The sequence below is a fragment of the Chlorocebus sabaeus genome, chromosome 11, assembly GCF_047675955.1.
Source record: "Chlorocebus sabaeus isolate Y175 chromosome 11, mChlSab1.0.hap1, whole genome shotgun sequence".
Taxonomy (NCBI): Eukaryota; Metazoa; Chordata; class Mammalia; order Primates; family Cercopithecidae; genus Chlorocebus; species Chlorocebus sabaeus.
The window spans coordinates 45,896,624-45,923,176 of NC_132914.1; positions in this window are offsets into that span (position 1 = coordinate 45,896,624).

A 26,553-nucleotide genomic window follows, 5' to 3' on the forward strand; every position below is an offset into this window, starting at 1 on the left:
TTAATATTCAATATTGTATTTGAGATCCTAAGCAACACAATAAGACAAGAAGAAAGAAATATGAGATAAATGAATTAGTAAGCGTGAAAACTATTTGCCTTGCTAAAGCCTAGAAAATCAATTAAAAATGCCAAAACAGGAGAATTCAGTAGGATAGTCAGATAAAAGATTTATATTACAATATCAAGAACTGTAATATGCAACAGAAATAAAGCAATTAGAATATAATAAAAAGGATCCCATTACAAAGGAGGAACATTAATTATAAAATATCTAAGAATAATCTTAATGTAAAATACGTAAGACCCACAGGAAATAACCTATATATTTCACTGAAGGTCATAAAGGGCATGCGTAAATAGAGCACTATACCATATCCTTTTGAAATTATAATAATGAATGCAATAAACACAATTAAAATATCATCAGATTTTTTCTTTCTTTTTTTTATTATTATTATTATACTTTAAGTTCTAGGGTACATGTGCATAACATGCAGGTTTGTTACATATGTATACTTGTGCCATGCTGCTGTGCTGCACCCATCAACTCGTCAGCACCCATCAACACGTCATTTACGTCAGGTATAACTCCCAATGCAATCCCTCCCCACTCCCCCCTCCCCATGATAGGCCCCGGTGTGTGATGTTCCCCTTCCCGAGTCCAAGTGATCTCATTGTTCAGTTCCCACCTATGAGTGAGAACATGTGGTGTTTGGTTTTCTGTTCTTGTGATAGTTTGCTAAGAATGATGGCTTCCAGCTGCATCCATGTCCCTACAAAGGACACAAACTCATCCTTTTTTATGGCTGCATAGTATTCCATGGTGTATATGTGCCACATTTTCTTAATCCAGTCTGTCACTGATGGACATTTGGGTTGATTCCAAGTCTTTGCTATTGTGAATAGTGCCGCAGTAACATACATGTGCATGTGTCTTTATAGCAGCATGATTTATAATCCTTTGGGTATATACCCAGTAATGGGATGGCTGGGTCATATGGTACATCTAGTTCTAGATCCTTGAGGAATCGCCATACTGTTTTCCATAATGGTTGAACTAGTTTACAATCCCACCAACAGTGTAAAAGTGTTCCTATTTCTCCACATCCTCTCCAGCACCTGTTGTTTCCTGACTTTTTAATGATCGCCATTCTAACTGGTGTGAGATGGTATCTCATTGTGGTTTTGATTTGCATTTCTCTGATGGCCAGTGATGATGAGCATTTTTTCATGTGTCTGTTGGCTGTATGAATGTCTTCTTTTGAGAAATGTCTGTTCATATCCTTAGCCCACTTTTTGATGGGGTTGTTTGTTTTTGTCTTGTAAATTTGTTTGAGTTCTTTGTAGGTTCTGGATATTAGCCCTTTGTCAGATGAGTAGATTGCAAAAATTTTCTCCCATTCTGTAGGTTGCCTGTTCACTCTGATGGTAGTTTCTTTTGCTGTGCAGAAGCTCTTTAGTTTAATGAGATCCCATTTGTCAATTTTGGCTTTTGCTGCTGTTGCTTTTGGTGTTTTAGACATGAAGTCTTTGCCCATGCCTATGTCCTGAATGGTACTACCTAGGTTTTCCTCTAGGACTTTTATGGTATTAGGTCTAACATTTAAGTCTCTAATCCATCTTGAATTAATTTTCGTATAAGGAGTAAGGAAAGGATCCAGTTTCAGCTTTCTACTTATGGCTATCCAATTTTCCCAGCACCATTTATTAAATAGGGAATCCTTTCCCTATTTCTTGTTTCTCTCAGGTTTGTCAAAGATCAGATGGCTGTAGATGTGTGGTACTATTTCTGAGGACTCTGTTCTGTTCCATTGGTCTATATCTCTGTTTTGGTACCAGTACCATGCTGTTTTGGTTACTGTAGCCTTGTAGTATAGTTTGAAGTCAGGTAGCGTGATGCCTCCAGCTTTGTTCTTTTGGTTTAGGATTGTCTTGGAGATGCGGGCTCTTTTTTGGTTCCATATGAACTTTAAAGCAGTTTTTTCCAATTCTGTGAAGAAAGTCATTGGTAACTTGATGGGGATGGCATTGAATCTATAAATTACCTTGGGCAGTATTACCATTTTCACAATATTGATTCTTCCTATCCATGAGCATGGTATGTTCTTCCATTTGTTTGTGTCCTCTTTTATTTCACTGAGCAGTGGTTTGTAGTTCTCTTTGAAGAGGTCCTTTACATCCCTTGTAAGTTGGATTCCTAGGTATTTTATTCTCTTTGAAGCAATTGTGAATGGAAGTTCATTCCTGATTTGGCTCTCTGTTTGTCTGTTACTGGTGTATGAGAATGCTTGTGATTTTTGCACATTAATTTTGTATCCTGAGACTTTGCTGAAGTTGCTTATCAGCTTAAGGAGATTTGGGGCTGAGACAATGGGGTTTTCTAAATATACAATCATGTCATCTGCAAACAGGGACAATTTGACTTCTTCTTTTCCTAACTGAATACCCTTGATTTCTTTCTCTTGCCTAATTGCCCTAGCCAGAACTTCCAACACTATGTTGAATAGGAGTGGTGAGAGAGGGCATCCCTGTCTTGTGCCAGTTTTCAAAGGGAATTTTTCCAGTTTTTGCCCATTCAGTATGATATTGGCTGTGGGTTTGTCATAAATAGCTCTTATGATTTTGAGGTACGTTCCATCAATACCAAATTTATTGAGCGTTTTTAGCATGAAGGGCTGTTGAATTTTGTCAAAAGCCTTTTCTGCATCTATTGAGATAATCATGTGGTTCTTGTCTTTGGTTCTGTTTATATGCTGGATTATGTTTATTGATTTGCGAATGTTGAACCAGCCTTGCATCCCAGGGATGAAGCCCACTTGATCATGGTGGATAAGCTTTTTGATGTGTTGCTGAATCCGGTTTGCCAGTATTTTATTGAGGATTTTTGCATCGATGTTCATCAGGGATATTGGTCTAAAATTCTCTTTTTTTGTTGTGTCTCTGCCAGGCTTTGGTATCAGGATGATGTTGGCCTCATAAAATGAGTTAGGGAGGATTCCCTCTTCTTCTATTGATTGGAATAGTTTCCGAAGGAATGGTACCAGCTCCTCCTTGTACCTCTGGTAGAATTCAGATGTGAATCCATCTGGTCCTGGACTTTTTGAAGCACTAAACATGGAAAGGAACAACCGGTACCAGCCATTGCAAAAACATGCCAAAATGTAAAGACCATCGAGGCTAGGAAGAAACTGCATCAACTAACGAGCAAAATAACCAGTTAATATCATAATGGCAGGATCAAGTTCACACATAACAATCTTAACCTTAAATGTAAATGGACTAAATGCTCCAATTAAAAGACACAGACTGGCAAACTGGATAAAGAGTCAAGACCCATCAGTCTGCTGTATTCAGGAGACCCATCTCACACGCAGAGACATACATAGGCTCAAAATAAAGGGATGGAGGAAGATTTACCAAGCAAATGGAGAACAAAAGAAAGCGGGGGTTGCAATCCTAGTCTCTGATAAAACAGACTTTAAACCATCAAAGATCAAAAGAGACAAAGAAGGCCATTACATAATGGTAAAGGGATCAATTCAACAGGAAGAGATAACTATCCTAAATATATATGCACCCATATATATTTATGCACCCATAATACAGGAGCACCCAGATTCATAAAGCAAGTCCTTAGAGACTTACAAAGAGACTTAGACTCCCATACAATAATAATGGGAGACTTCAACACTCCACTGTCAACATTAGACAGATCAACGAGACAGAAAGTTAACAAGGATATCCAGGAATTGAACTCAGCTCTGCAGCAAGCAGACCTAATAGACATCTATAGAACTCTCCACCCCAAATCAACAGAATATACATTCTTCTCAGCACCACATCGTACTTACTCCAAAATTGACCACGTAATTGGAAGTAAAGCACTCCTCAGCAAATGTACAAGAACAGAAATTATAACAAACTGTCTCTCAGACCACAGTGCAATCAAACTAGAACTCAGGACTAAGAAACTCAATCAAAACCGCTCAACTACATGGAAACTGAACAACCTGCTCCTGAATGACTACTGGGTACATAACGAAATGAAGGCAGAAATAAAGATGTTCTTTGAAACCAATGAGAACAAAGATACAACATACCAGAATCTCTGGGACACATTTAAAGCAGTGTGTAGAGGGAAATTTATAGCACTAAATGCCCACAAGAGAAAGCAAGAAAGATCTAAAATTGACACTTTAACATCGCAATTAAAAGAATTAGAGAAGCAAGAGCAAACACATTCGAAAGCTAGCAGAAGGCAAGAAATAACTAAGATCAGAGCAGAACTGAAGGAGATAGAGACACAAAAAACCCTCCAAAAAAATCAATGAATCCAGGAGTTGGTTTTTTGAAAAGATCAACAAAATTGATAGACCACTAGCAAGACTAATAAAGAAGAAAAGAGAGAAGAATCAAATCGACGCAATTAAAAATGATAAAGGGGATATCACCACCGACCCCACAGAAATACAAACTACCATCAGAGAATACTATAAACACCTCTACGCAAATAAACTGGAAAATCTAGAAGAAATGGATAATTTCCTGGACACTTACACTCTTCCAAGACTAAACCAGGAAGAAGTTGAATCCCTGAATAGACCAATAGCAGGCTCTGAAATTGAGGCAATAATTAATAGCCTTCCAACCAAAAAAAGTTCAGTATGTATTTCTAAGATAAGAAATCTTAAAATTAGCATCACAATCACACCGTTATCCTAAAAATACTTTAAAATTTCTTAATAACTTCAAATCCAGTCAATGTCCATATTTCCTAATTATCTTATATAGTGTGATTGGTTGCTGTATCTGTAAGTCTCTTAATCTATATTGTTCTTCTGCCATCTTTTTTTCCTATTATTCTAACTTTTGTTGAATAAATCAGATTATTTGTCCTGAATGATGTTACACACTTGGGATTTTGCTGATTGCCTTTCTGTGGTGATGTTTAACATTATTCTGTGCCCTGTATTTTCTATAAATTGGCAATTAGATCTAGAGGCTTATCAGGTTCATGTTTGATTTTTTTCTTCTAAGACTGCTTTATAATTGGTGTTGGATACTTCCACCAGGAAGCATATGATGTCTGATTTTCTCTCTTTTTGTGATATCAGCTATTAATAATTCTTGTTAGGTCCAGGAATTCATTATGGGCTGTAAAATGTTGATATTGTAATTCTATTATTTCAGCTTTGACTTTAGAGAGAAACTTCCTTTCATCAATTATTTGATTACCTACCAGTCCTTACATCAATACCTCTCAAATTACTTTGATTGTCTGAAGCTTATTCTGTTATAGATTCCTCAGCAAAAATTCTCTTGGGTTCTTGCATACATAAGAGCTTGTGTGTTATCTTTATAGTTAAAGGTCAGTTTGGTTAGATAAAAAATTCATGGCTCACCTTTTCTATCTTGACTGCCTAAAATATGTTAATCTATTGTTTTCTGGTGTACAGCATTATTACTGGCAATGTGATGACAATCTGTTTTTTTTTCCCTTATAAGTGACTTTGTCTATTTGTATGGGTGCCCAGAGGGTTTTAAAAAATTTTTGTTTAAAATCTTATTATTTTACAGACTATGTCTTGATAGTGACCATTCTGAATCCATTTTCTCAGGTACACAGTATTTTCTTCTTATATGGAAATTGAAGTAATTTTTTTATTTTAGGAAACATTTTGTTATTGTTGTTATAGTTTTTAGGATTTCTTATGTTCCATTGCTTTAATTTTCTACTTTGGGGATTCCTGTTATGCCAGGGAGTTTTTGAACCTCCTTTGAAGATTGTAATCCCTTTCTTAGAATGATGTTTTTAGGGCGGGGTTGTGGTGAGTCTCTCATGTAATCCCAGCACTTTTGGAGGCTGAGGTGGGAGGATAACTTGAGGCCAGGAGTTTGAGACCAGCATGGGCAACATACCCATCTCTACAGGAAAAAAAAAAAAAAAAAGTGCCAGTCATGGTGGTAGGAGGATTGCTTGAGCCCAGGAGTTTGACACTGCTTGGAATATGTTTACGCCATGTGATCATGCCACTGCACTCCAGCTGGGGTGACAGGGTGAGAGCCTGTCTCTAAGAATAGCAATAATAAAAAATAAAAAATAGTGTTTTAAAATTCATGAAACACAGGCCGGGCCGGTGGCTCATGCCTGTAATCCTAGCACTTTGGGAGGCCAAGGTGGGTGGATCACCTGAGGTCAGGAGTTTGAGATCAGCTTGGCCAACTTGGTGAAACCCTGTCTCTACTAAAAATACAAAAATTAGCTGGGCGTGGTGGCACATGCCTGTAATCCCAGCTACTCAGGAGGCTGAGGCAGGTGTATCACTTGAACCCAGGAGGCAGAGGTTGCAGTGAGCCTAGATTGCACCATTGCACTCCAGCCTGGTGACAGAGTGAGACTCCATCTCAAAAAAAAAAAAAAAAAAAAAAAAAAAAAAAAAAAAGATTCACAAAACACAATACATAGGTTTAGAAAGGAAAGCAATTATATGCTGCAATGTAGTTTTATTAAAACAGAAAACACAGGTTGAAAAGATATTTGCATACTCATGTTCAACAGCAGCCTTATTCACAATAGCCAAAAGGTGGAAGTAACCCAGGTGGCCATCAATAGATCAATGTACAAATAAAATGTGGTATAAGCATACAATGGAATATTATTCAGCCTTAAAAAGGAAAGAAATTCTGCTACAACATGTATGAAACTTGAAGACATTGTGCTTAGTGAAAGAGGCCAATCACAAAAGGATGAATATTGTATGATTTCCCTTATTTGTGGTATAATAGTCAAATAGTCGATAGTAGTCAAATTCACAGAGATAGAAAGTAGGGTGATGGTTGCCAGGGGCTCGCAGGAGATGGAATGGAGAATTATTATTTAATGGGTACAGAGTTTCAGTTGGGAAAGATAAGAAAGTTCTGGAGCTGGATAGATGTTTGCACACAGGTTGTACTTAGTGCCACAGACACTTAAAATGATTAAAATGGTAAATTTTATGCTATGCATATTTTACCACAATTTAAAAAAATAGAAAACACATTTGTATATGTAACATGTATGCTTCTTTATATGTATTAATAAAAAGACTACATGTATTAATAACAAGATTACACACAAGTATCTACGGTAGCATGTAATCTAGTGGCAAGTCTCATAATTACCAGAATTTTGAAGTAGTGATGAGTCTAAACAATATTTTAAAACATCTGCAGCATTGGCAATGTGATGTAAAAATATCTGGTGACAAAGTCAGAGGTTCTGCTAATATTACTGTGGCTTATTAGCTAAGGTCGTAATTAAATAAAATGATAAATTTCAGTTAGATTAAGTGAAAATGAAGATGTAATGTTCATCCAAGTTCACAGATCCCCTTTTTTCTAAGTAGGTATCCCTTCAGAATTTGTGGCCTCTCAGGTAAGAATCCTTATATTTGTGTTAGATCTTCTTTTTTTGTATTTGAAATTCATTATTTTTCATTTTATCTTTTTAAAAACCTTTTATCCCAAGTAGCTGGGATTACAGGCATGTGCCGCCATGCCCAGCTAATTTTGTTATGTGTATGCTTTTTTATTTTATTGTTGAATAGTATTCCATGAAATGAATATATCACAACTGTTCATTTATTCTGCTGTTGATAGACATTTGGGTAGTTTCCAGCTTTTCACTATAGTGAATTAAACTTCTGTAAACATTTGTGGATGTATGTTTTTGTGTCTCTTGGGTAAATACCTAAAAGTAGACTTGCTGGATCATATAGTGGGTGTATGTTTAACTTTACAGAAAACTGTCAGTTTTCCAAAGCGAGTGTACCATTTCATACTCCCACCAGTAACATATCTGAGTGGGTGAGAAGTAGTGTTGCATTATGATTTTAATTTGCATTTTGCTGGCAACTAATATTGAGAACCATTTTATATGTTTTTTTAGCCACCTCTAGATCTTTTGTGAAGTGTCTATTCAAGTCCTCTGCCCATGTTTTGAAACTGTTGTCATTGTAGGATTTCTATGAATGTTCAGGATACAATTCTGTTATTTGACAAACAGATTGCAAATATTTTCAACTGGTCTGTGATTTCCCTTTTCATTTTTTAGAATGTGTCTTTTGGCCGTGTGCTGTGGCTTGTGCCTGTAATCCCAGCACTTTGGGAGGCTGAAGCAGGCGGAATACCTGAGGTCAGGAATTTGAGACCAGCCTGGCCAACATGGTGAAATCTCATCTCTACTAAAAGTACAAAAATTAGCTGGGCATGGTGGCATGCAACTGTAATCCCAGCTACTCGGGAGACCAAGGCAGGAGAATAGCTTGAATCTGGGAGGCAGAAGTTACAGTGAGCCGAGATCATGCCACTGCACTCCAGTCTGGGAGACAGAGCGAGGCTCCATCTCAAAAAAATAAAGTATCAGGGCGCCCAAGATGACCGAATAGGAACAGCTCCAGCCTCCAGCTCCCAGCATGAGTGACACAGAAGATGGGTGATATCTGCATTTTCAACTGAGGTAACGGGTTCATCTCACTGGGGTGTGTCAGACAGTCAGTGCTGGTCAGTGGGTGCAGTGCAACCAGTGAGAGCTGAAGCAGGGCGAGGCATCACCTCACCTGGGAAGTGCAAGGGGGAAGGGAATTCCTTTTCCTAGCCAAAGGAAACTGAGACACACAACACCTGGAAAATTGGATAACTCCCACCCTAATACTGCACTTTACCAAGGGTCTTGGCAAATGGCACACCAGGAGATTATAACCCACGCCTGCCTGGAGGGCCCCATACCCACGGAGCCTCCCTCATTCCTAGCACAGCAGTCTGAGATCTAACTGCAAGGCGGCAGTGAGGCTGGGGGAGGGGCGCCTGCCATTGCTGAGGCTTAAGTAGGTAAACAAAGCCTTCGGGAAGCTCGAATTGGATGGACCCCACTGCAGCTCAAGGAGGCCTGCCTGCCTCTGTAGACTGCACCTCTGGAGACAGGGCATAGCTAAACAAAAGGCAGCAGAAATGTCTGCAGATGTAAAAGTCCCTGTCTGACAGCTTTGAAGAGAGCAGTGCAGCACAGAGGTTGCGATCTGAGAATGGACAGACTACCTGCTCAAGTGGGTCCCTGACCCCTGAGTAGCCTAAATGGGAGACATCCCCCACTAGGTGCAGACTGACACCTCACACCTGACACGGCTGGGTACACTCCTGATCCGAAGCTTCCAGAGCAAGAATCAGACAGCAACAGTTGCTGTTCAGCAATATTCTATCTTCTGCAGCCTCTGCTGCTGATAACCAGGCAAACAGGGTCTGGAGTGGACCTCAGGCAAACCCCAACAGACCTGCAGCTGAGGGTCCTGACTGATAGAAGGGAAACTAACAAACAGAAAGGACACCCACACCAAAACCCCATCAGTATGTCACCATCATCAAAGACCAAAGGCAGATAAAACAACAAAGATGGGGAAAAAGCAGTGCAGAAAAGCTGGAAATTCAAAAAATTGGAGTGCATCTTCCCCTCCAAAGGAACACAGCTCATTGCCAATGGAACAAAGCTGGACAGAGAATGACTTTGACAAGTTGAGAGAAGAAGGCTTCAGTCAATCACACTTCTCAGAGCTAAACGAGGAACTATGTAACCAGCGCAAAGAAATGAAAAACCTTGAAAAAAAAATGGAAGAATGGATAACTAGAATAATCAATGCAGAGAAGTCGATAAACGAACTGATAGAGATGAAAACCATGACACAAGCACTACGTGACAAATGCAAAAGCTTCAGTAACTGACTCGATCAACTGGAAGAAAGAATCAGTGATTGAAGGTCAAATGAATGAAATGAAGCAAGAAGAGAAGTTTAGAGAAAAAAGAGTAAAAAGAAATGAACAAAGCCTCCAAGATATATGGGATTAGTGAAAAGACAAAATCTACGTCTGCTTGGTGTACCTGAAAGTGACGGGGAGAATGGAAACAAGTTGGAAAACACTCTGCAGGATATTATCCGGGAGAACTTCCCCAACCTAGCAAGGAAAGCCAACATTCAAATTCAGGAAATACAGAGAATGCCACAAAGATACTCCTCGAGAAGAGCAACTCCAAGACACATAATGGTCAGATTCACCAAAGTTGAAATGAAGGAAAAAATGTTAAGGGCAGCCAGAGAGAAAGTTCGGGTTACCCACAAAGGGAAGCCCATCACACTAACAGGAGATCTCTCAGCAGAAACTCTACAAGCCAGAAGAGAGTGGGGGCCGATATTCAACATTCTTAAAGAAAAGAATTTTCAACCCAGAATTTCATATCCAACCAAACTAAGTTTCATCAGTGAAGGAGAAATAAAATCCTTTACAGATGAGCAAAAGCATAGAGATTTTGTCACGACCAGACCTGCCCTACAACAGATCCTGAAGGAAGCACTAAACATGGAAAAGAACAACCAGTACCAGTCATTGCAAAAACATGCCAAAATGTAAAGTCCATTGATGCTAGGAAGAAACTGCATCAACTAATGAGCAAAATAACCAGCTAATATCATAATGACAGGATCAAGTTCACACATAACAACATTAACCTTAAATGTAAATGGACTAAATGGTCCAATTAAAAGACACAGACTGGCAAATTGGATAAAGAGTCAAGACCCATCAGTTTGCTGTATTCAGGAGACCCATCTCACATGCAGAGACACACAGAGGCTCAAAATAAAGGGATGGAGGAAGATCTACTGAGCAAATGGAAAACAAAAAAAAGGCAGGTGTTGCTAATCCTAGTCTCTGATAAAACAGACTTTAAACTGTCAAAGAAAAAGAGACAAAGAAGGCCACTACATAATGGTAAAGGGATCAATTAAACAAGAAGTGCTAACTATCCTAAATATATATGCACCCATATATATTTATGCACCCATAATACAGGAGCACCCAGATACATAAAGCAAGTCCTTAGAGACTTACAAAGAGACTTAGACTCCCATACAATAATAATGGGAGACTTTAATACCCCACCGTCAACATTAGACAGATCAATGAGACAAAAAGTTAACAAAGATATCCAGGAATTGAACTCAACTCTACACCTAGTAGACCTAATAGACATGTACAGAACTCTCCACCCCAATCAACAGAATGTACATTCTTCTCAGCACCACATCACACTTATTTTAAAGTTGACCACATAGTTGGAAGTAAACCACTACTCAGCAAATGTAAAAGAACAGAAATTATAACAAACTGTCTCTCAGACCACAGTGCAATCAAACTGGAACTCAGGACTAAGAAACTCAATCACAACTGCTCAACTACATGGAAACTGAGCAACCTGCTCCTGAATGACTACTGGGTACATAACGAAATGAAGGCAGAAATAAAGATGTTCTTTGAAACCAATGAGAACAAAGATACAACATACCAGAATCTCTGGGACACATTTAAAGCAGTGTGTAGAGGGAAATTTATAGCACTAAATGCCCTCAGGAGAAAGCAGGAAAGATCTAAAATCACAATTAAAAGAACTAGAGAAGCAAGAGCAAACACATTCAAATGCTAGCAGAAGGCAAGAAATAACTAAGATCAGAGTAGAACTGAAGGAGATAGAGAAACAAAAAACCCTCCAAAAAACCAATGAATCCAGGAGCTGGTTTTTTTGAAAAGATCAACAAAATTGATAGACCACTAGCAAGACTAATAAAGAAGAAAAGAGAGAAGAATCAAATAGATGCAATAAAAAATGATAAAGGGGATATCACCACCAACCCCACAGAAATACAAATTGTCAACAGAGAATACTATAAACCCTTCTATGCAAATAAACTAGAAAACCTAGAAGAAATGGATATATTTCTGGACACATACACTCTCCCAGGAGTAAACCAGGAAGAAGTTGAATACCTGAATAGATCAATAGCAGGCTCTGAAATTGAGACAATAATTAATAGCCTACCAACCAAAAACAGTCCAGGACCAGACGGATTCACAGCTGAATTCTACCAGAAGTACAAGGAGGAGCTGGTACCATTCCTTCGGAAACTATTCCAATCCATAGAAAAAGAGGGAATCCTCCCTAACTCATTTTATGAGGCCAACATCATCCTGATACCAAAGCCTGGCAGAAACACAACAAAAAAAGAGAATTTTAGACCAATATCCCTGATGAACATCGATGCAAAAATCCTCAATAAAATACTGGCAAACTGAATCCAGCAGCACATCAAAAAGCTTATCCACCATGATCAAGTGGGCTTCATCCCTGGGATGCAAGGCTGGTTCAACATATGCAAATCAATAAACATAATCCAGCATATAAACAGAACCAAAGACAAAAACCACATGATTATCTCAATAGATGCAGAAATGGCCTTTGACAAAATTCAACAGCCCTTCATTCTAAAAACTCTCAATAAATTCGGCATTGATGGAATGTATCTCAAAATAATAAGAGCTATTTATGACAAACCCACAGCCAATATCATACTGCATGGGCAAAAACTGGAAGCATTCCCTTTGAAATCTGGCACAAGACAGGGACGTCCTCTCTCACCACTCCTATTCAACATAGTGTTGGAAGTTCTGGCTAGGGCAATCAGGCAAGAGAAAGAAATCAAGGGTATTCAGTTAGGAAAAGAAGAATCAAATTGTCCCTGTTTGCAGATGACATGATTGTATATTTAGAAAACCCCATCGTCTCAGCCCAAAATCTCCTTAAGCTAATAAACAACTTCAGCAAAGTCTCAGGATACAAAATCAATGTGCAAATATCACAAGCATTCTTATACACCAGTAACAGACAAGCAGAGAGCCAAATCATGAATGAACTCTCACTCACAATAGCTTCAAAGAGAATAAAATACCTAGGAATCCAACTTACAAGGGATGTAAAGGACCTCTTCAAGGAGAACTACAAACCACTGCTCAGTGAAATAAAAGAGGACACAAACAAATGGAAGAATATATCATGCTCATAGATAGGAAGAATCCATATTGTGAAAATGGTAATACTGCCCAGGGTTATTTATAGATTCAATGCCATCCCCATTAAGCTACCAACGACTTTCTTCACAGAATTGGAAAAAACTGCCTTAAAGTTCATATAGAACCAAAAAAGAGGCCGCATTGCCAAGACAATCCTAAGTCAAAAGAACAAAGCTGGAGGCATCACGCTACCTGACTTCAAACTATACTACAAGGCTACAGCAACCAAAACAGCATGGTACTGGTACCAAAACAGAGAGATAGACCAATGGAACAGAACAGAGCCCTCAGAAATAATACCACACATCTACAGCCATCTGATCTTTGACAAACCTGACAAAAACTAGAAATAGGGAAAGGATTCCCTATTTAATATATGGTGCTGGGAAAATTGACTAGACATAAGTAGAAAGCTGAAACTGGATCCTTTCCTTACTCCTTATATGAAAATTAATTCAAGATGGATTAGAGACTTAAATGTTAGACCTAAAACCATAAAAACCCTAGAAGAAAACCTAGGTAATACCATTCAGGACATAGGCATGGGCAAGGACTTCATGCCTAAAATACCAAAAACAATGGCAACAAAAGCCAAAATTGACAAATGGGATCTAATTAAACTAAAACGCTTCTGCACAGCAAAAGAAACTACCATCAGAGTGAACAGGCAACCTACAGAATGGGAGAAAATTTTTACAATCTACTCATCTGTCAAAGGACTAATATCCAGAACCTACAAAGAACTCAAACAAACTTACAAGGAAAAAACAAACAACCCCATCAAAAAGTGGGCAAGGGATATGAACAGACATTTCTCAAAAGAAGACATTCATACAGCCAACAGACACATGAAAAAATGCTCATCATCACTGGCCATCAGAGAAATGCAAATCAAAAACACAATGAGATATCATCTGACACCAGTTAGAATGGCGATCATTAAAAAATCAGGAAACAACAGGTGCTGGAGAGGATGTGGAGAAATAGGAACACTTTTACACTGTTGGTGGGACTGTAAATTAGTTCAACCATTATGGAAGACAGTGTGGTGATTCCTCAAGGATCTAGAACTAGAAATACCATTTGACCCAGCCATCCCATTACTGGGTATATACCCAAGGGATTATAAATCATGCTGCTATAAAGACACATGCACACATATGTTTATTGCGGCACTATTCACAGTAGCAAAGACTTGGAATCAACCCAAATGTCCATCAGTGACAGACTGGATTAAGAAAATGTGGCACATATATACCATGGAGTACTATACAGCCATAAAAAAGGATGAGTTCATGTCCTTTGTAGGGACATGGATGCAGCTGGAAACCATCATTCTCAGGAAACTATCGCAAGAACAGAAAATCAAACACCACATATTCTCACTCAATGGTGGGAATCGAACAATGAGATCACTTGGACAGAGGAAGGGGAACATCACACACAGGGGCCTATTGTGGGTAGCGGGAATAGGGGAGGGATAGCATTAGGAGATATACCTAATGTAAATGATGAGTTAATGGGTGCAGCACACCAACATGGCACATGTGTACATATGTAACAAACCTGCACGTTGTGCACATGTACCCTAGAACTTAAAGTATTAAAAAAAAAAAATTACCACACCAATAACATCTGAAATCAAAGCTGTTGATCAAAGGAAAGAACCACTAAAATAAAAAAATTTTAAAAAAAAGGAAAAGAAAAGAAAGAAAGTATCTTTCAAACAGCAAACAATGTTAATTTTTTCCGGGCACGGTAGCTCACGCCTGTAATCCCAGCACTTTGGGAGGTCGAGGCGGGTGGATCATGAGGTCAGGAGTTCAAGACCAGCCTGACCAATATGGTGAATCCCCGTCTCTACTAAAAATACAAAAATTAGCCAGGCACAGTGGCAGGTGCACGTAATCTCAGCTACTCAGGAGGCTGAGGCAGAAGAATCACTTGAACCTGGGCAGCAGAGGTTGCAGTGAGCCGAGATTATGCCACTGTACTCAAGCCTGAGTGACAGAGTTAGACTCTGTCTAACAAAACAAAACAAACAAACAAAAGTTAATTTTGATGATATCTAATGTATCACTTTTTAATTTCTAGTTATTATTTTGGTGTCTATTATAAGAAACCTTTGCCTCCTCAAGGTTGCAAGACATTCTCCTATGTATATACCTAAAAATTTTAACATTTCAGATTTACATTTATTTCTATGATTCATCTTGAATTAATTTTTATTTTCAGAAGGATGTCAATATTGAGCCAAGATTGATTTGTTTTCCTATGCATTTGTCAACCTGTTCTACTACCATTTATTGAAAAGCTTTCCTTTCCTCAATGAATCGTCTTGGAACCTTTGTTGAAAATAAATTGACCACATATATGTAGGTTTACTTCCGAATTCTTTATTCTGTTCCATTGATACTGTAGTGTAACTCCTCCAACTTTGTTCTTTTCCCAGATGACTCTAAACATTCTAGGTTCTTTGGCTTCCTACAAAAATTTTAAAATTAGTTTGTCCATTTCAACAAAAGATCTTGCTGAGATTTTTAATGGAATTGCATGAATTCTATAGGGCAATTGTAGAAAAATTGATGTCTTAATAATATTGAGTCTTCAAATCCTTAAACAATGTATTTCTCTTCATTTATTTAGGTCTTTTAAATTTACATCAGCAGTGTTTCATAGGTCAATGTCAAGATCTTATATATCTTTTGTTAAATTTATATATAGATATATCATGTTATTGGATGAGATTGTAATTTTTTTAACTTTTATTTTAGGTTTGGGAGTACACGTGCAGCTTTGTTATATAGGCAAACTCATGTAATGGGGGCTTGTTGTATAGATTATTTTGTCACCTAGGTACTAAGCCAAGTACTCAGTAGTTATTTTTTCCATTCCTCACCCTCTTCCCATGCCCCACCCTCCTCCCACTCTTCACTCTTCATGCCCTGGTGTCTGTTGTTCCCTTCTTTGTGTTCATGAGTTCTCATAATTTACCTCCTACTTATAAGTGAGAATATATGGTTTTGGCCTTCTGTTCCTGCGTTAGTTTGCTAAGGATAATGGCCTCCAGCTCCATCCATGTTTCTGCAAAAGACGTATGGCTGTACAGTATTCCATGGTGTATATGTGCCATGTTTTCTTTATCCAATATTTCCCAATTGTTTGTGGCTATAACATAGAAATACCATAGAAATTTATATATAAATAATGCATCATGTGACTTTGCTATATTCACTTATTACTGCTAATAGCTTTATGTAGATTGCTTAGGACTTTATACGAATGCAATCAGGTTGTCTATAGTTAAAGACAGTTTCTATTCTTCCTTTACACTCTTCACAACTGCAGCTTCTTTTTTCTTACTTTATTGCATTGGCTAGAAATCCAGTGTAATATTGAATAAAAAATGCAAGAGTGGAAATATACTTTTTAAAAATTCCACATTTGAGGGAAAAAGTTTTTAACATTTTAACTTAAGTATGATGTGAAATATATGTGTGTTTTTTTGTTTTGTTTATTTATTTTTTGGTAGATTTATTTTGTTAGATCGAGGAAGTCTACCTTTATCTAATATTTCAAATTTATTTTCTTGAGGTCTTCAATGTACCTCCAAAGATTGTTTAATTTCCTGTGTTTTAACAGTTATTGTTTCTTTTGATATGTTTATTCTTTCTCTTTTTTTTCTTAGTTGGTTTAGGTAAATAGCTTATTTTGTTTCAAACAATCAGAATTTTCACTTATTAAGTAAATATATCTTTTCTGTTCTTCATTACTTTTTATTTATCTGTATTTGTTATGCTTTTTCTTTTACTTTATCATTCTAGCTTTATAAATTATAAATTTAATAGATTTATTTTCAATATTTCATTGTTATTAATGTATATGTTTAAAGTCATAAAATTTTCTCTGATCACTGCTTTAAATGTACTTCATAAATTCTTAAATTTCATGTTTTTTATTATAATTACTTTTTGGAAACTCTTGTTATTTTGGTTGTATGTCACCCTGGAATTGTTGGATAAAATGTTTTAAGGTTGTGCATGGTGGCTCACGCCTGTAATCTCAGCACTTTGAGAGATGGAGGTGTGCGGGTCACCTGAGGTAAGGAATTCGAGATCCGCCTGTCCAACGTGGTGAAACCCTGTCTCTACTAAAAATACAAAAATTAGCTGGGCGCATGGCAGGCACCTATAATCCCAGCTACTCAGCAGGCTGAGGCAGGAGAAACACTTGAACCCAGGAAGCGGAGGTTGCAGTGAGCCAAGATAGTGCCACTGCACTCCAGCTTGGGTGATAGAGCAAGACTCCATCTCAAAAAGTAAAAATTTAAAAACAAAAATAAAATAAAATAAAATAAATAAAATGTTTTAAAATGTTCTAGCGGAACTTTTTTAAAATTGTTACTTATTTATGGTTTTATTATGTTGAGATCAGAAAGTAATTTTTGTAATATTTCTACTTTATTTAACTTAATATTTTCTTTATGATCTAATATATAATCAACTTCTGTGAATTTCCCTCTTTACTAGAGAAAAGGTGTAGTATCTATTATTAGGATGTACTTCAATATGTCTCCATATGATCTACTTACTTGTTAAGTTGCGTAAGTGTATTAGTCTCTTCTCACATTGCTATAAAAAAACTACCCAAGACTGCATAATTTGTAAAGAAAAGAGGTTTAATTGGCTCATGGTTCTGCAGGCTGTACAGGAAGCATGGCTGGGGAGGCCTCAGGAAACTTATAAGCATGGCAGAAGGTGAAGGGAAAGCAGGCATGTCTTACATGCTGGAGCAGGAGGAAGCGAGAGAAAGGGGAAGGCTACCTACTTTTAAACAACCAGATCTCATGAGATCTCTGTCACTGTCACAAGAACAGCAAGGGAAACTCCCACCAGGCCCCCCCGGAACACTGGGGATTATAATTTGACATGGGATTTGGGTGGGGACACAAATCCAAAACATATCAGTAAGTCTTATACATATTCTTACTTGTTTTTTGTCCACTAGAGAAGAGTTTGTTAAAATCTTCTGTGTTTCAATCTATGCTTCCTACAGATTTTACTTTATAAATGCTATATTAATAAATATATATATATTTTTTTGCTTTGCTTGCTATCTATATATTTTCCCAGCCTTTTTTTTTTTTTTTTTTTTTTAGCTCTTCTGAATCATGTTGTTTTAGGTGTGTCCCTTACATATACCATAGAGTTAGGTCTTGCTTTGTGAGCCAATTTTAAAATATTTTTCTTTTAATAGATAATTTAAATTCATTCACATTTATAAATAAGGCTGATAAGCAATTATTTTATATGTCTTTCATGAGTATTATGTTTTTTTCTGTATGTAAATGTTTTCTTTGTTCTTTTATTTAGAGGTTATTTTACCTTTTATTATATTTTTTCAGTTTTAAATGATAGTCTGATTCTCACCTATTGCCTATGCAACTATCAGTGAGTCTATTCTACTCTTTTTTCCTTCTCCTTTCTCTTCTTCTTTTTTTTGCATTATTCTTACATCTTTCTAGTTTCCTTTGTTTTATCCTTAGTTTTACAATTAAATATGTTAAATACTCCCCATCAGGTTTTTTTGATGATGTTTTACTGTTTATCCTTGATTGAATAAATCTCCCCCCTAGTAGGTCTCTCAGAAAGCACTCAAATGTACTGTATCCCCTGAGATTTTGCATGTTCAACATGCTTTTTTATAACATTGATACTTGAAGTACAACTTGGTTAGATATCAATGTTGGCTCACAGTTTCTTTTCTTAAGTTTCTCGAAAATGCCACTCCATTTTTGCCTTGCTTTGTAAGTTGCTCTTGAGAAGTTTAATGCCTAATTCTCTTGTCTTTTCAGGTTATTTAGTCTTTCCTTCTGCTGGAGGCCCTGAGCATTCCTTCTTGATCTTTAAAGTTTACACTTTTTCTACTAGCTGACCATTGGTACTCTAAGGTTCTTTCAGAATGTAAATTCAGATTTTTCAAAATTTCTATAAGGTTTTCTTTAATTGTGATTTTAAATAAGTGTTCTATTTCATTGTCTTATTTTTCTTTCTTTCAGAGACTACAATTATATGCATGTTGCATCTTCTTTACCATCCTTTCATTTCAGTACTTATTCTAACTCTTTGTATTTATTTTACCTTTATTTTCTTGGCTGTTTTCTTGTCTTACCTTTTATTATGTTTTTATTTGAATCTATTATACCTAAGGCAACTTATAACTTTATCCCTGTATTTGAAGTGATTTTGCCTTTTTCTTACATTCCTCTTCTGAGTACACTTAGTTCTAGTTTCATTTAGCCCTATCTTTTGTCCATTTCTTAAGTTTTACAACTTCTGATTTAAGCTGGTTTTTAATATTAAAAAATGATCATTTGAGGTTATTTAATTCAGTTTAAAATGTTGTGCTACAGTTTTCTTCTGCTTTTTGCTTGTTTGAAGGGAATTACTTTTTTATAAGCTGAAATGTTTTGATTCTTATTTTCTGTGTTTATCCTGTAGTAATCATGTCTGTATTTAGGCTGCTTCACCTATTCATTTTGTGGATTTATGGTGATTTACAAGATTACTGGCTGAAAAACATCTTCTCCTATCAGTGGAGTAAAGTATAAGTTTTGTTTTTGTTTTTGAAATGGATAGATTTTTATTTTTGGTGGTCATGGTGGGAGGAAATAAGGAGTTTGAGTACTCTGTTTATTTTGGTTTTTCTTTATTTTTTTGTCTTTTAAGACTCTAAATTTCTACCTTTTATCTGTTTTTCATTTTGCTCATATTTGTAAAAGGTCTTTTCTCCCATATAAGCAATGCCTTTCAAAGACTGTCACTCTCAATTGCATGCATTTTTGAGTTGCTTCCTTGTAATAATTGCTGTTATCCATCAGAGCACACATCCTCTCTCTGTTTCTCTCTCTCTCTCAACAACACAATGAGTTTATATTTAATATGGCATTTCTCACCATGGGGATGTTACTCAGTTAGTCAATATAAAGGTTTTAGTTTTGGGCTTTTGTTTTACATTAAATATCTTCTCCATTTCAATGTTAATATAAAGGTTTTTTACATTAAATATTTTCTCTATTTCATTAATAGATACATTGAATACATTTTCTAAATGTTTTGTCTCTAAGGAAGTGAAACTTTCCACTTTTGACTGGCTCTATTTGATAACCAAGTACAATATTAACTTGGGAGATAACAAAACAAGTATTTAATTAAAATACAGAGAAAAGACTTCTCAACAATTTAGTAGGCAGTGATTATAACTGAACGGTGGTGATTTTCTAATATTTTGGGAAGAGTCTTTTTTTCTTCCTATTTCATGTGCTTTCAAAACTATGAAATATTACTTATGCAAATTCCAGTCATCTTACTTTTTTATCTCTTTTCTAACTGTCAAATATAAATCATAGGTTGCATTTTTCAGCACATCATTTGTTGCGAAGAAAGCCTTTTTCCCCATTTAACGTATATCAATTGGTTCCCATTTATAGAGAAACATCTTAGAATGTGAAATTAGCTCCATTTGCTGTTTCTTGGGAACTTTCAGACACTGAAGCTCAGTTTTAACCTTAACAGTACAAAGGCTTTTAGGGTGAGATATTTACATTTCATCTGTCTATTTTTCTTTCATGCATAAACTCAAATAAGCATAATTGCCTGTAATGCTGAGAATCATGTCAAACAAGAGTGATTTCCTCTGACTTCCCCTACTTCAACAACAATCAGCACCGAAAAATATGAAATGAGGATGTACAGTAATTATGTTAAAACGTTGGGATATCAAGGTGGCGGGATCTTGAGGACTTAAGGTTCCAAAAAAATGGTATAATTCTATGTGACGTGAAATACTCCCTTCCTGGAACTCTGGATATGAGGTTAAGAGGTTCCACTTGACACCTGCTTCCTAGAAGCAGCCATTACAGGAATGAGAAAAGACCAGTCTCCAAACTGCATTTCCCACAATCCCATAACTCCTTTTCAGTCTTTTCTAACCTAGAGTGGCCTTTCTTTTGTGGAAGTGATTTTAGATAAATCTTAGGTACTCCACTAATTTCCCTCTTCTTTTTTTCCACACACTTCTTATAAATGGCCTTTATGCACCATAAAAGCTGCCAAAGGAGCATGAGTGATAGATATGTTTGGATTTGATATTTATTTTTCTACTTAGAGCTATTTTGAAATTTGTGTCTTTTTTTTCTATTCACTGGTCCTTCCTTCCTTCCTTCCTTCCTTCCTTCCTTCCTTCCTTCCTTCCTTCCTTCCTTCCTTCCTTCCTTCCTTCCTTCCTTCCTTCCTTCCTTCCTTCCTTCCAATCCTATATTGCTTTTGGAGTACATTTGGAGAGATTCAGTTTTAGGTAACCATCATTATCCTTGGCTAGCCAGAATCCAGCCATTTTGGTTCCTATTTTTGCTACTGAAAATTTTCTTTTGGTCTAATTATGTTTTCTCTTTATAGTTGGTATTTTGAAATTTTACCAAATTGTTTCTTTATTTTTATTTATCCTGTTTAAGATTTGTAGTTCCTCTTAAATTTAAGGACAAATGTTTTTCATTAACTTGAAAAAGATTACACAGCCATTATCTTTTTTAATAGTTCCTTTTTCATTCTTTTGGTCATTACCACGTGTTAATTTTTTCTTTTTCTATCTTCTACATCTCTTGACTCTCTTTTATTTCAGTTTTTATCACTGTTTTTTGAGCTGCAGCTGGGTAATTTTTTAGAAACAACTAGAAATTTTCTAATTGTTTCTTGTTCTATGTGTAATGTACTGTTGAAATGTCTGTTAAGTTTTTTATTTCAAACGTTATATTTTAGTTCTATTAAGTCCTATTTGTTTCTTCTCAATATACCTCACTTCATTGGTAGTATCATGTTCCTTTCTCATGCTTTCAACTTCAGTCTTGCTTTCTTGAAACATCCTAAGCTTACTTGTTTTGTAAAATTAAGTCAAAAATTTTCGCTGTCTGAGGTGTTTAGTTTGTTGCTTCTTGTTTCTTTTAACTGTTGATCAAAGTGGTTGCTTTGTAACTCTGGATTCTTAGTTTGTGGTTGGCTGGACTTTAGATATAAAAGTCCTGTGCAGTCTGTTTTGTGAGAGGCTTTATGTTTGCTTCTGCCAACTATCCCAGAAACACACCAACTCAGAACTACCTTATAATAATTATTTGGCTTAACATTTCTGGGACCATACATAAAGTGTAAATTCATGGGAGAAGGTTTCTGGTTATACATTTTCAAGGGAAATTTCTTTCCCCCAGAACACTGGCCAACAGGGACAAGTTTCCACATTGTTTCCCTCTGTCAATGGCAAGATGGGCAGTCTTCTGCCTCTTTTTCTTTTTTTGGAGATAGGATCTTGCCCTGTTGCCCAGGCTGAAGTGCAGTGGCACAAATGTACTTCACTGTAATCTTGAACTCCTGGGCTCAAGTGATGCTCCTACCTCAGCCTCCTGAGTAGCTAGGACTGCAGGCATGCTGTCACAACTGGCTAATTAAAAAAAAAAAATGTGTAGACATGGGGTCTCTACAAATGTTATGTTGCCCAGGCTGGTCTCCAACTTCTGGCCTCAAGTGATTCTCCTGCCTCGGCCTCCCAAAGCCCTGGCTTTATAGGCATGAACCACGATGCCCAACAAATTTTGGCCATTCTTTAATTGGGTGTATAAGCCTTTGAGTGTACAAGCTTCAGTATCTCATTTTCAACTCCTTGCATTATGTAAGTCTATGCCTTTGCCTCCTCTTCTAGCATAATCATCTGTAACCTCTTATTTGTTAAAATCTGCAAATATTTCCTGACAAAATGGCGTTAGCACCTGTCATTCTGACTTTCAGCTTTTTCTCTTTTTGCCCACTAAGGACTTTTCTTATTTTCTTGAAAGCTCAGCAAGCATTTGATAGGATTTAATAAATATTTTATATGGCATTGCCAGGGTTTTATAGTTATGTGGGAGGCAGGATGGAAAGATAGTTTAGTAATGGAAAACTTTCCCCAAATCCTTTTTTATTGAGATATAATAATTGATGAATCAGTACCAATAAGTTTATTATTTGCTAAAGTCCATTGTTTACCATTAGGGTTTACTCTTTGTGTTATATTTTCTGTGTTTTGACAAATATATAATGGCATGTATACATTATTGTAGTATCATACAGAATAATTCCTATTCATCCTCCACCTATTCATCCCTCTTTTCTTCCTGCTAAATACCAACAATCACTGATATTTTTTAACCATTTCCATGTTTTGCCTTTTCCTGAATATTATATAATTGGAATCATACAGGATGTAGTCTTTTTAGATAGTCTTCTTTCACATAGCAATATATATTTAAGGATCATCCATATATTTTTGTGGCTTCATAGCTAATTTCTTTTTATTGTTGAATAATATTCCACTGCAAAGATGTACCACAATCTGTTCATCCATTCACCTACTGAATGACATCTTGGTTGCTTCCAAGTTTGGACAGTTGTGAAAAAAGCTGCTATAAACATTTGTGTGCAGTTTTCATCTCATTCAGTAGATACCAAGGAGTATGACTGCTGGATCATATGGTAAGAGCATGCTTAGTTTTGTAAGAAATTGCCAAACTGAATTCCAAAATGGTTGTACAATTTTGCATTCCCACCAGCCATGAATGAGACTTCTCATTGCTCCACATCCTTGCTAGCATTCGTGTTGCCAGTATTGGGGATTTTAGCCATCCTAATAGGTATGCAGTTGTATCACACTGATGTTTTAATTTGCAATTCCCTAATGACAGATGATTGAACATCTCTTCATACACGCATTTTCCATTTGCGTATCTTCTTTGGTGAGGAGTCTGCTCAGATTTTTGTCCACTGTTTGATTAGGTTGCTTTCTTATTGTTGCATTATAAAGGATTTTTTAATATTTTGGACACCAGTCCTATATCAGATACATGTTTTGCAGATATTTTCTTGCACTCTGTGGCTGGTTTTATTTTCTGAGCATTGTCTTTCACAAAAGCACAAGTTTTTAATTTTGGTGAAACACAACTTAGCTTTTTCTCTTATGCGTCATGCTGTTGGTGGTGTATCTAAAAAGTCATTGTCAAAGCTAAAGTAACCTAGATTTTCTTCTATATTATTTCCTAGTAGTTTTATAGTTTTGTGTTTTATATTTAGGTCTATAATGTATTTAATTGTTGTGAAAGGTGTAAAATCTATGTGTAGATTTTTTTTTTTGCATATGGATATCTAATATTTTTCAGCACTATTTGTTGAAAAGAATATCCTTTCTCCGTTTAATTGCCTTTGCTCCTTTGTCAAAGATCAATAGACTATATTTGTATGGGTCTATGTCTGGCTCACTATTCCATTCCATCAGCCTATTTCTTTTTTTTTTTTTTCTTTCTTTCTTTTCTTTTCTTTTTTTTTTTTTTTTTTTTTTTTTGCTAATACCACACTTCTATTTACTATAGTTTCATATTGTCTTTTTTTTTTTTTTTTTAAGTTCCAGGGTACATGCACAGGATGTGCAGGCTTGTTACATAGGTAAACATGTGCCATGATGGTTTGCTGCACCTATCAACCCATCAGGTAGGTAGATATTAAGCCGCACATGCATTAGTTATTTTCCCTAATGCTCTCCCCCTATAATGAGCTTTGAAGTTGGGGAGTGTCAGTTCTCCAACTTTGTTCTCCTTCAATATTGTGTTGGCTATTTTGGGTCTTTTGCCTTTCTGTATAAACTTGCAAAATAGTCTGCTGTGTTCTTTTTTTCAAAATTGTTTTGGATACTTTAGTTCATTTGCATTGCCAAATACATTTTAGAATTCATTTTCTGATTTCTACAAAAATTTGTCTAGTATCTTTATGGAGATTGTGTTGAATATATACATCAGTTGAGGGAGAAAGGATATTTTAAGAATAGTTTTCCAATTCATGAACACAATATGTCTTTTCACTTATTTATGTCTCCTTTGATTTCTTTTTTTCTTTGTAGTTTTTATCAAAAAGGTATTGTAGATGTCTTGTTAGACACAATTAATTTTGTACATTGACATTGCTGAATTGACTTATTTTGCAGACTCTCTGTCAACAACCATGTCATCTGTGAATAGAGACAGCTTTCATTATCTCTCTCTCTCTTTTTTCTTTTTCTGAGAGGGAGTCTCGCACTGTCACCCAGGCTAGAGAACAGTGGTGCGATCTCGGCTCACTGCAATCTCCACCTCCCAGGCTCAAGCAATTCTCCTGCCTCAGCCTCTCAAATACCTGGGATCACAGGTGCCCGCCACAATGCCTGGTTAATTTTTTGTATTTTTAGTAGAGAGGGGGTTTCACTATGTTGGCCAGGCTGGCCTAAAACTCCTGACCTCGTGATCCTCCTGCCTCGGCCTCCCAAAGTGCTGGGATTATAGGTGTGAGCCACCACTCCCCGCCTCATTTATTTTTTTCTAATTTGTATCCCTTTTCTTCCTCCCTCTCCCCACCTTCTCTCTTTCTGTCACTCATATTTTTCTTTTATTTTTATTCCTTTTCTTCTTTTGGCATTATTTTACAGGCTAGCTCTTCTGTATAATGTTGAATAAGAGAGGTGATAGCAGATATTTTTGCCTTTTCTCAGTCTTAGGATAAAAAGATTCAGTCCATCATTATTAAATATGATATTTTAACATACTCTTAAAATATCTACTACTGCAGATTTTTTAAGGTATTCTTTTTCGGTTCAGAAATGTTCCCTTCTACACATAGTTTCCAAGAGGTTTTGTAATAACTGGGTGCTGAATTTTTCTGCCTACTTTTGTATTTAACTTTTTTTTTCTTTTTTTTTGAGATGGAGTCTTGCTCTGTTGCCCAGGCTGGAGTGCATTGGCACAATCTTGGCTCACTGCAAGCTCTGCCTTCCGGGTTCTCGCCATTCTCCTGCCTCAGCCTCCCCAGTAGCTGGGACTACAGGCACCCGCCACCATGCCTGGCTAAATTTTTGTATTTTTAATAGAGATAGGGTTCACCGTGTTAGCCAGGATGGTCTTGATCTCCTGACCTCGTGATCCGCCTGCCTCGGCCTCCCAAAGTGCTGGGATTATAGGTGTGAGCTACCACGCCCAGCTGTATTTAACTTTTTAAAATAATTTCATTTTATCTTCACTATTGGTTTATCATTTATACTTCTTCTCAGTTTTTAAGTGGCTGCCCTAGAATTTTTTTTATGATACTTTAAGTTGTAGGGTACATGTGCAGAACATGCAGTTTTGTTACATGGGTATACACGTGTCATGGTGGTTTGAGGCACCCATCAACCCATCACCTTCATTAGGTATTTCTCCTAATGCTATCCCTCCCCTATCTCCCACCTCCTGACAGGCCCTGGAGTATGATGTTCCCCTCCCTTTGTCCATGTGTTCTTATTGTTCAACTCCCACTTATGAGTGAGAACATGCCGTGTTTAGTTTTCTGTTCTTGTGATAGTTTGCTGAGAATGATGGTTTCCAGCTTCATCCATGTCCCTGCAAAGGACATGAACTCATCCTTTTTAATGGCTGCATAGTATTCCATGGTGTATATGTGCCACATTTTCTTTATCCAGTCTATCATTGATGGATATTTGGGTTGGTTCCAAGTCCTTGCTATTGTGAATAGTGCTGCAATAA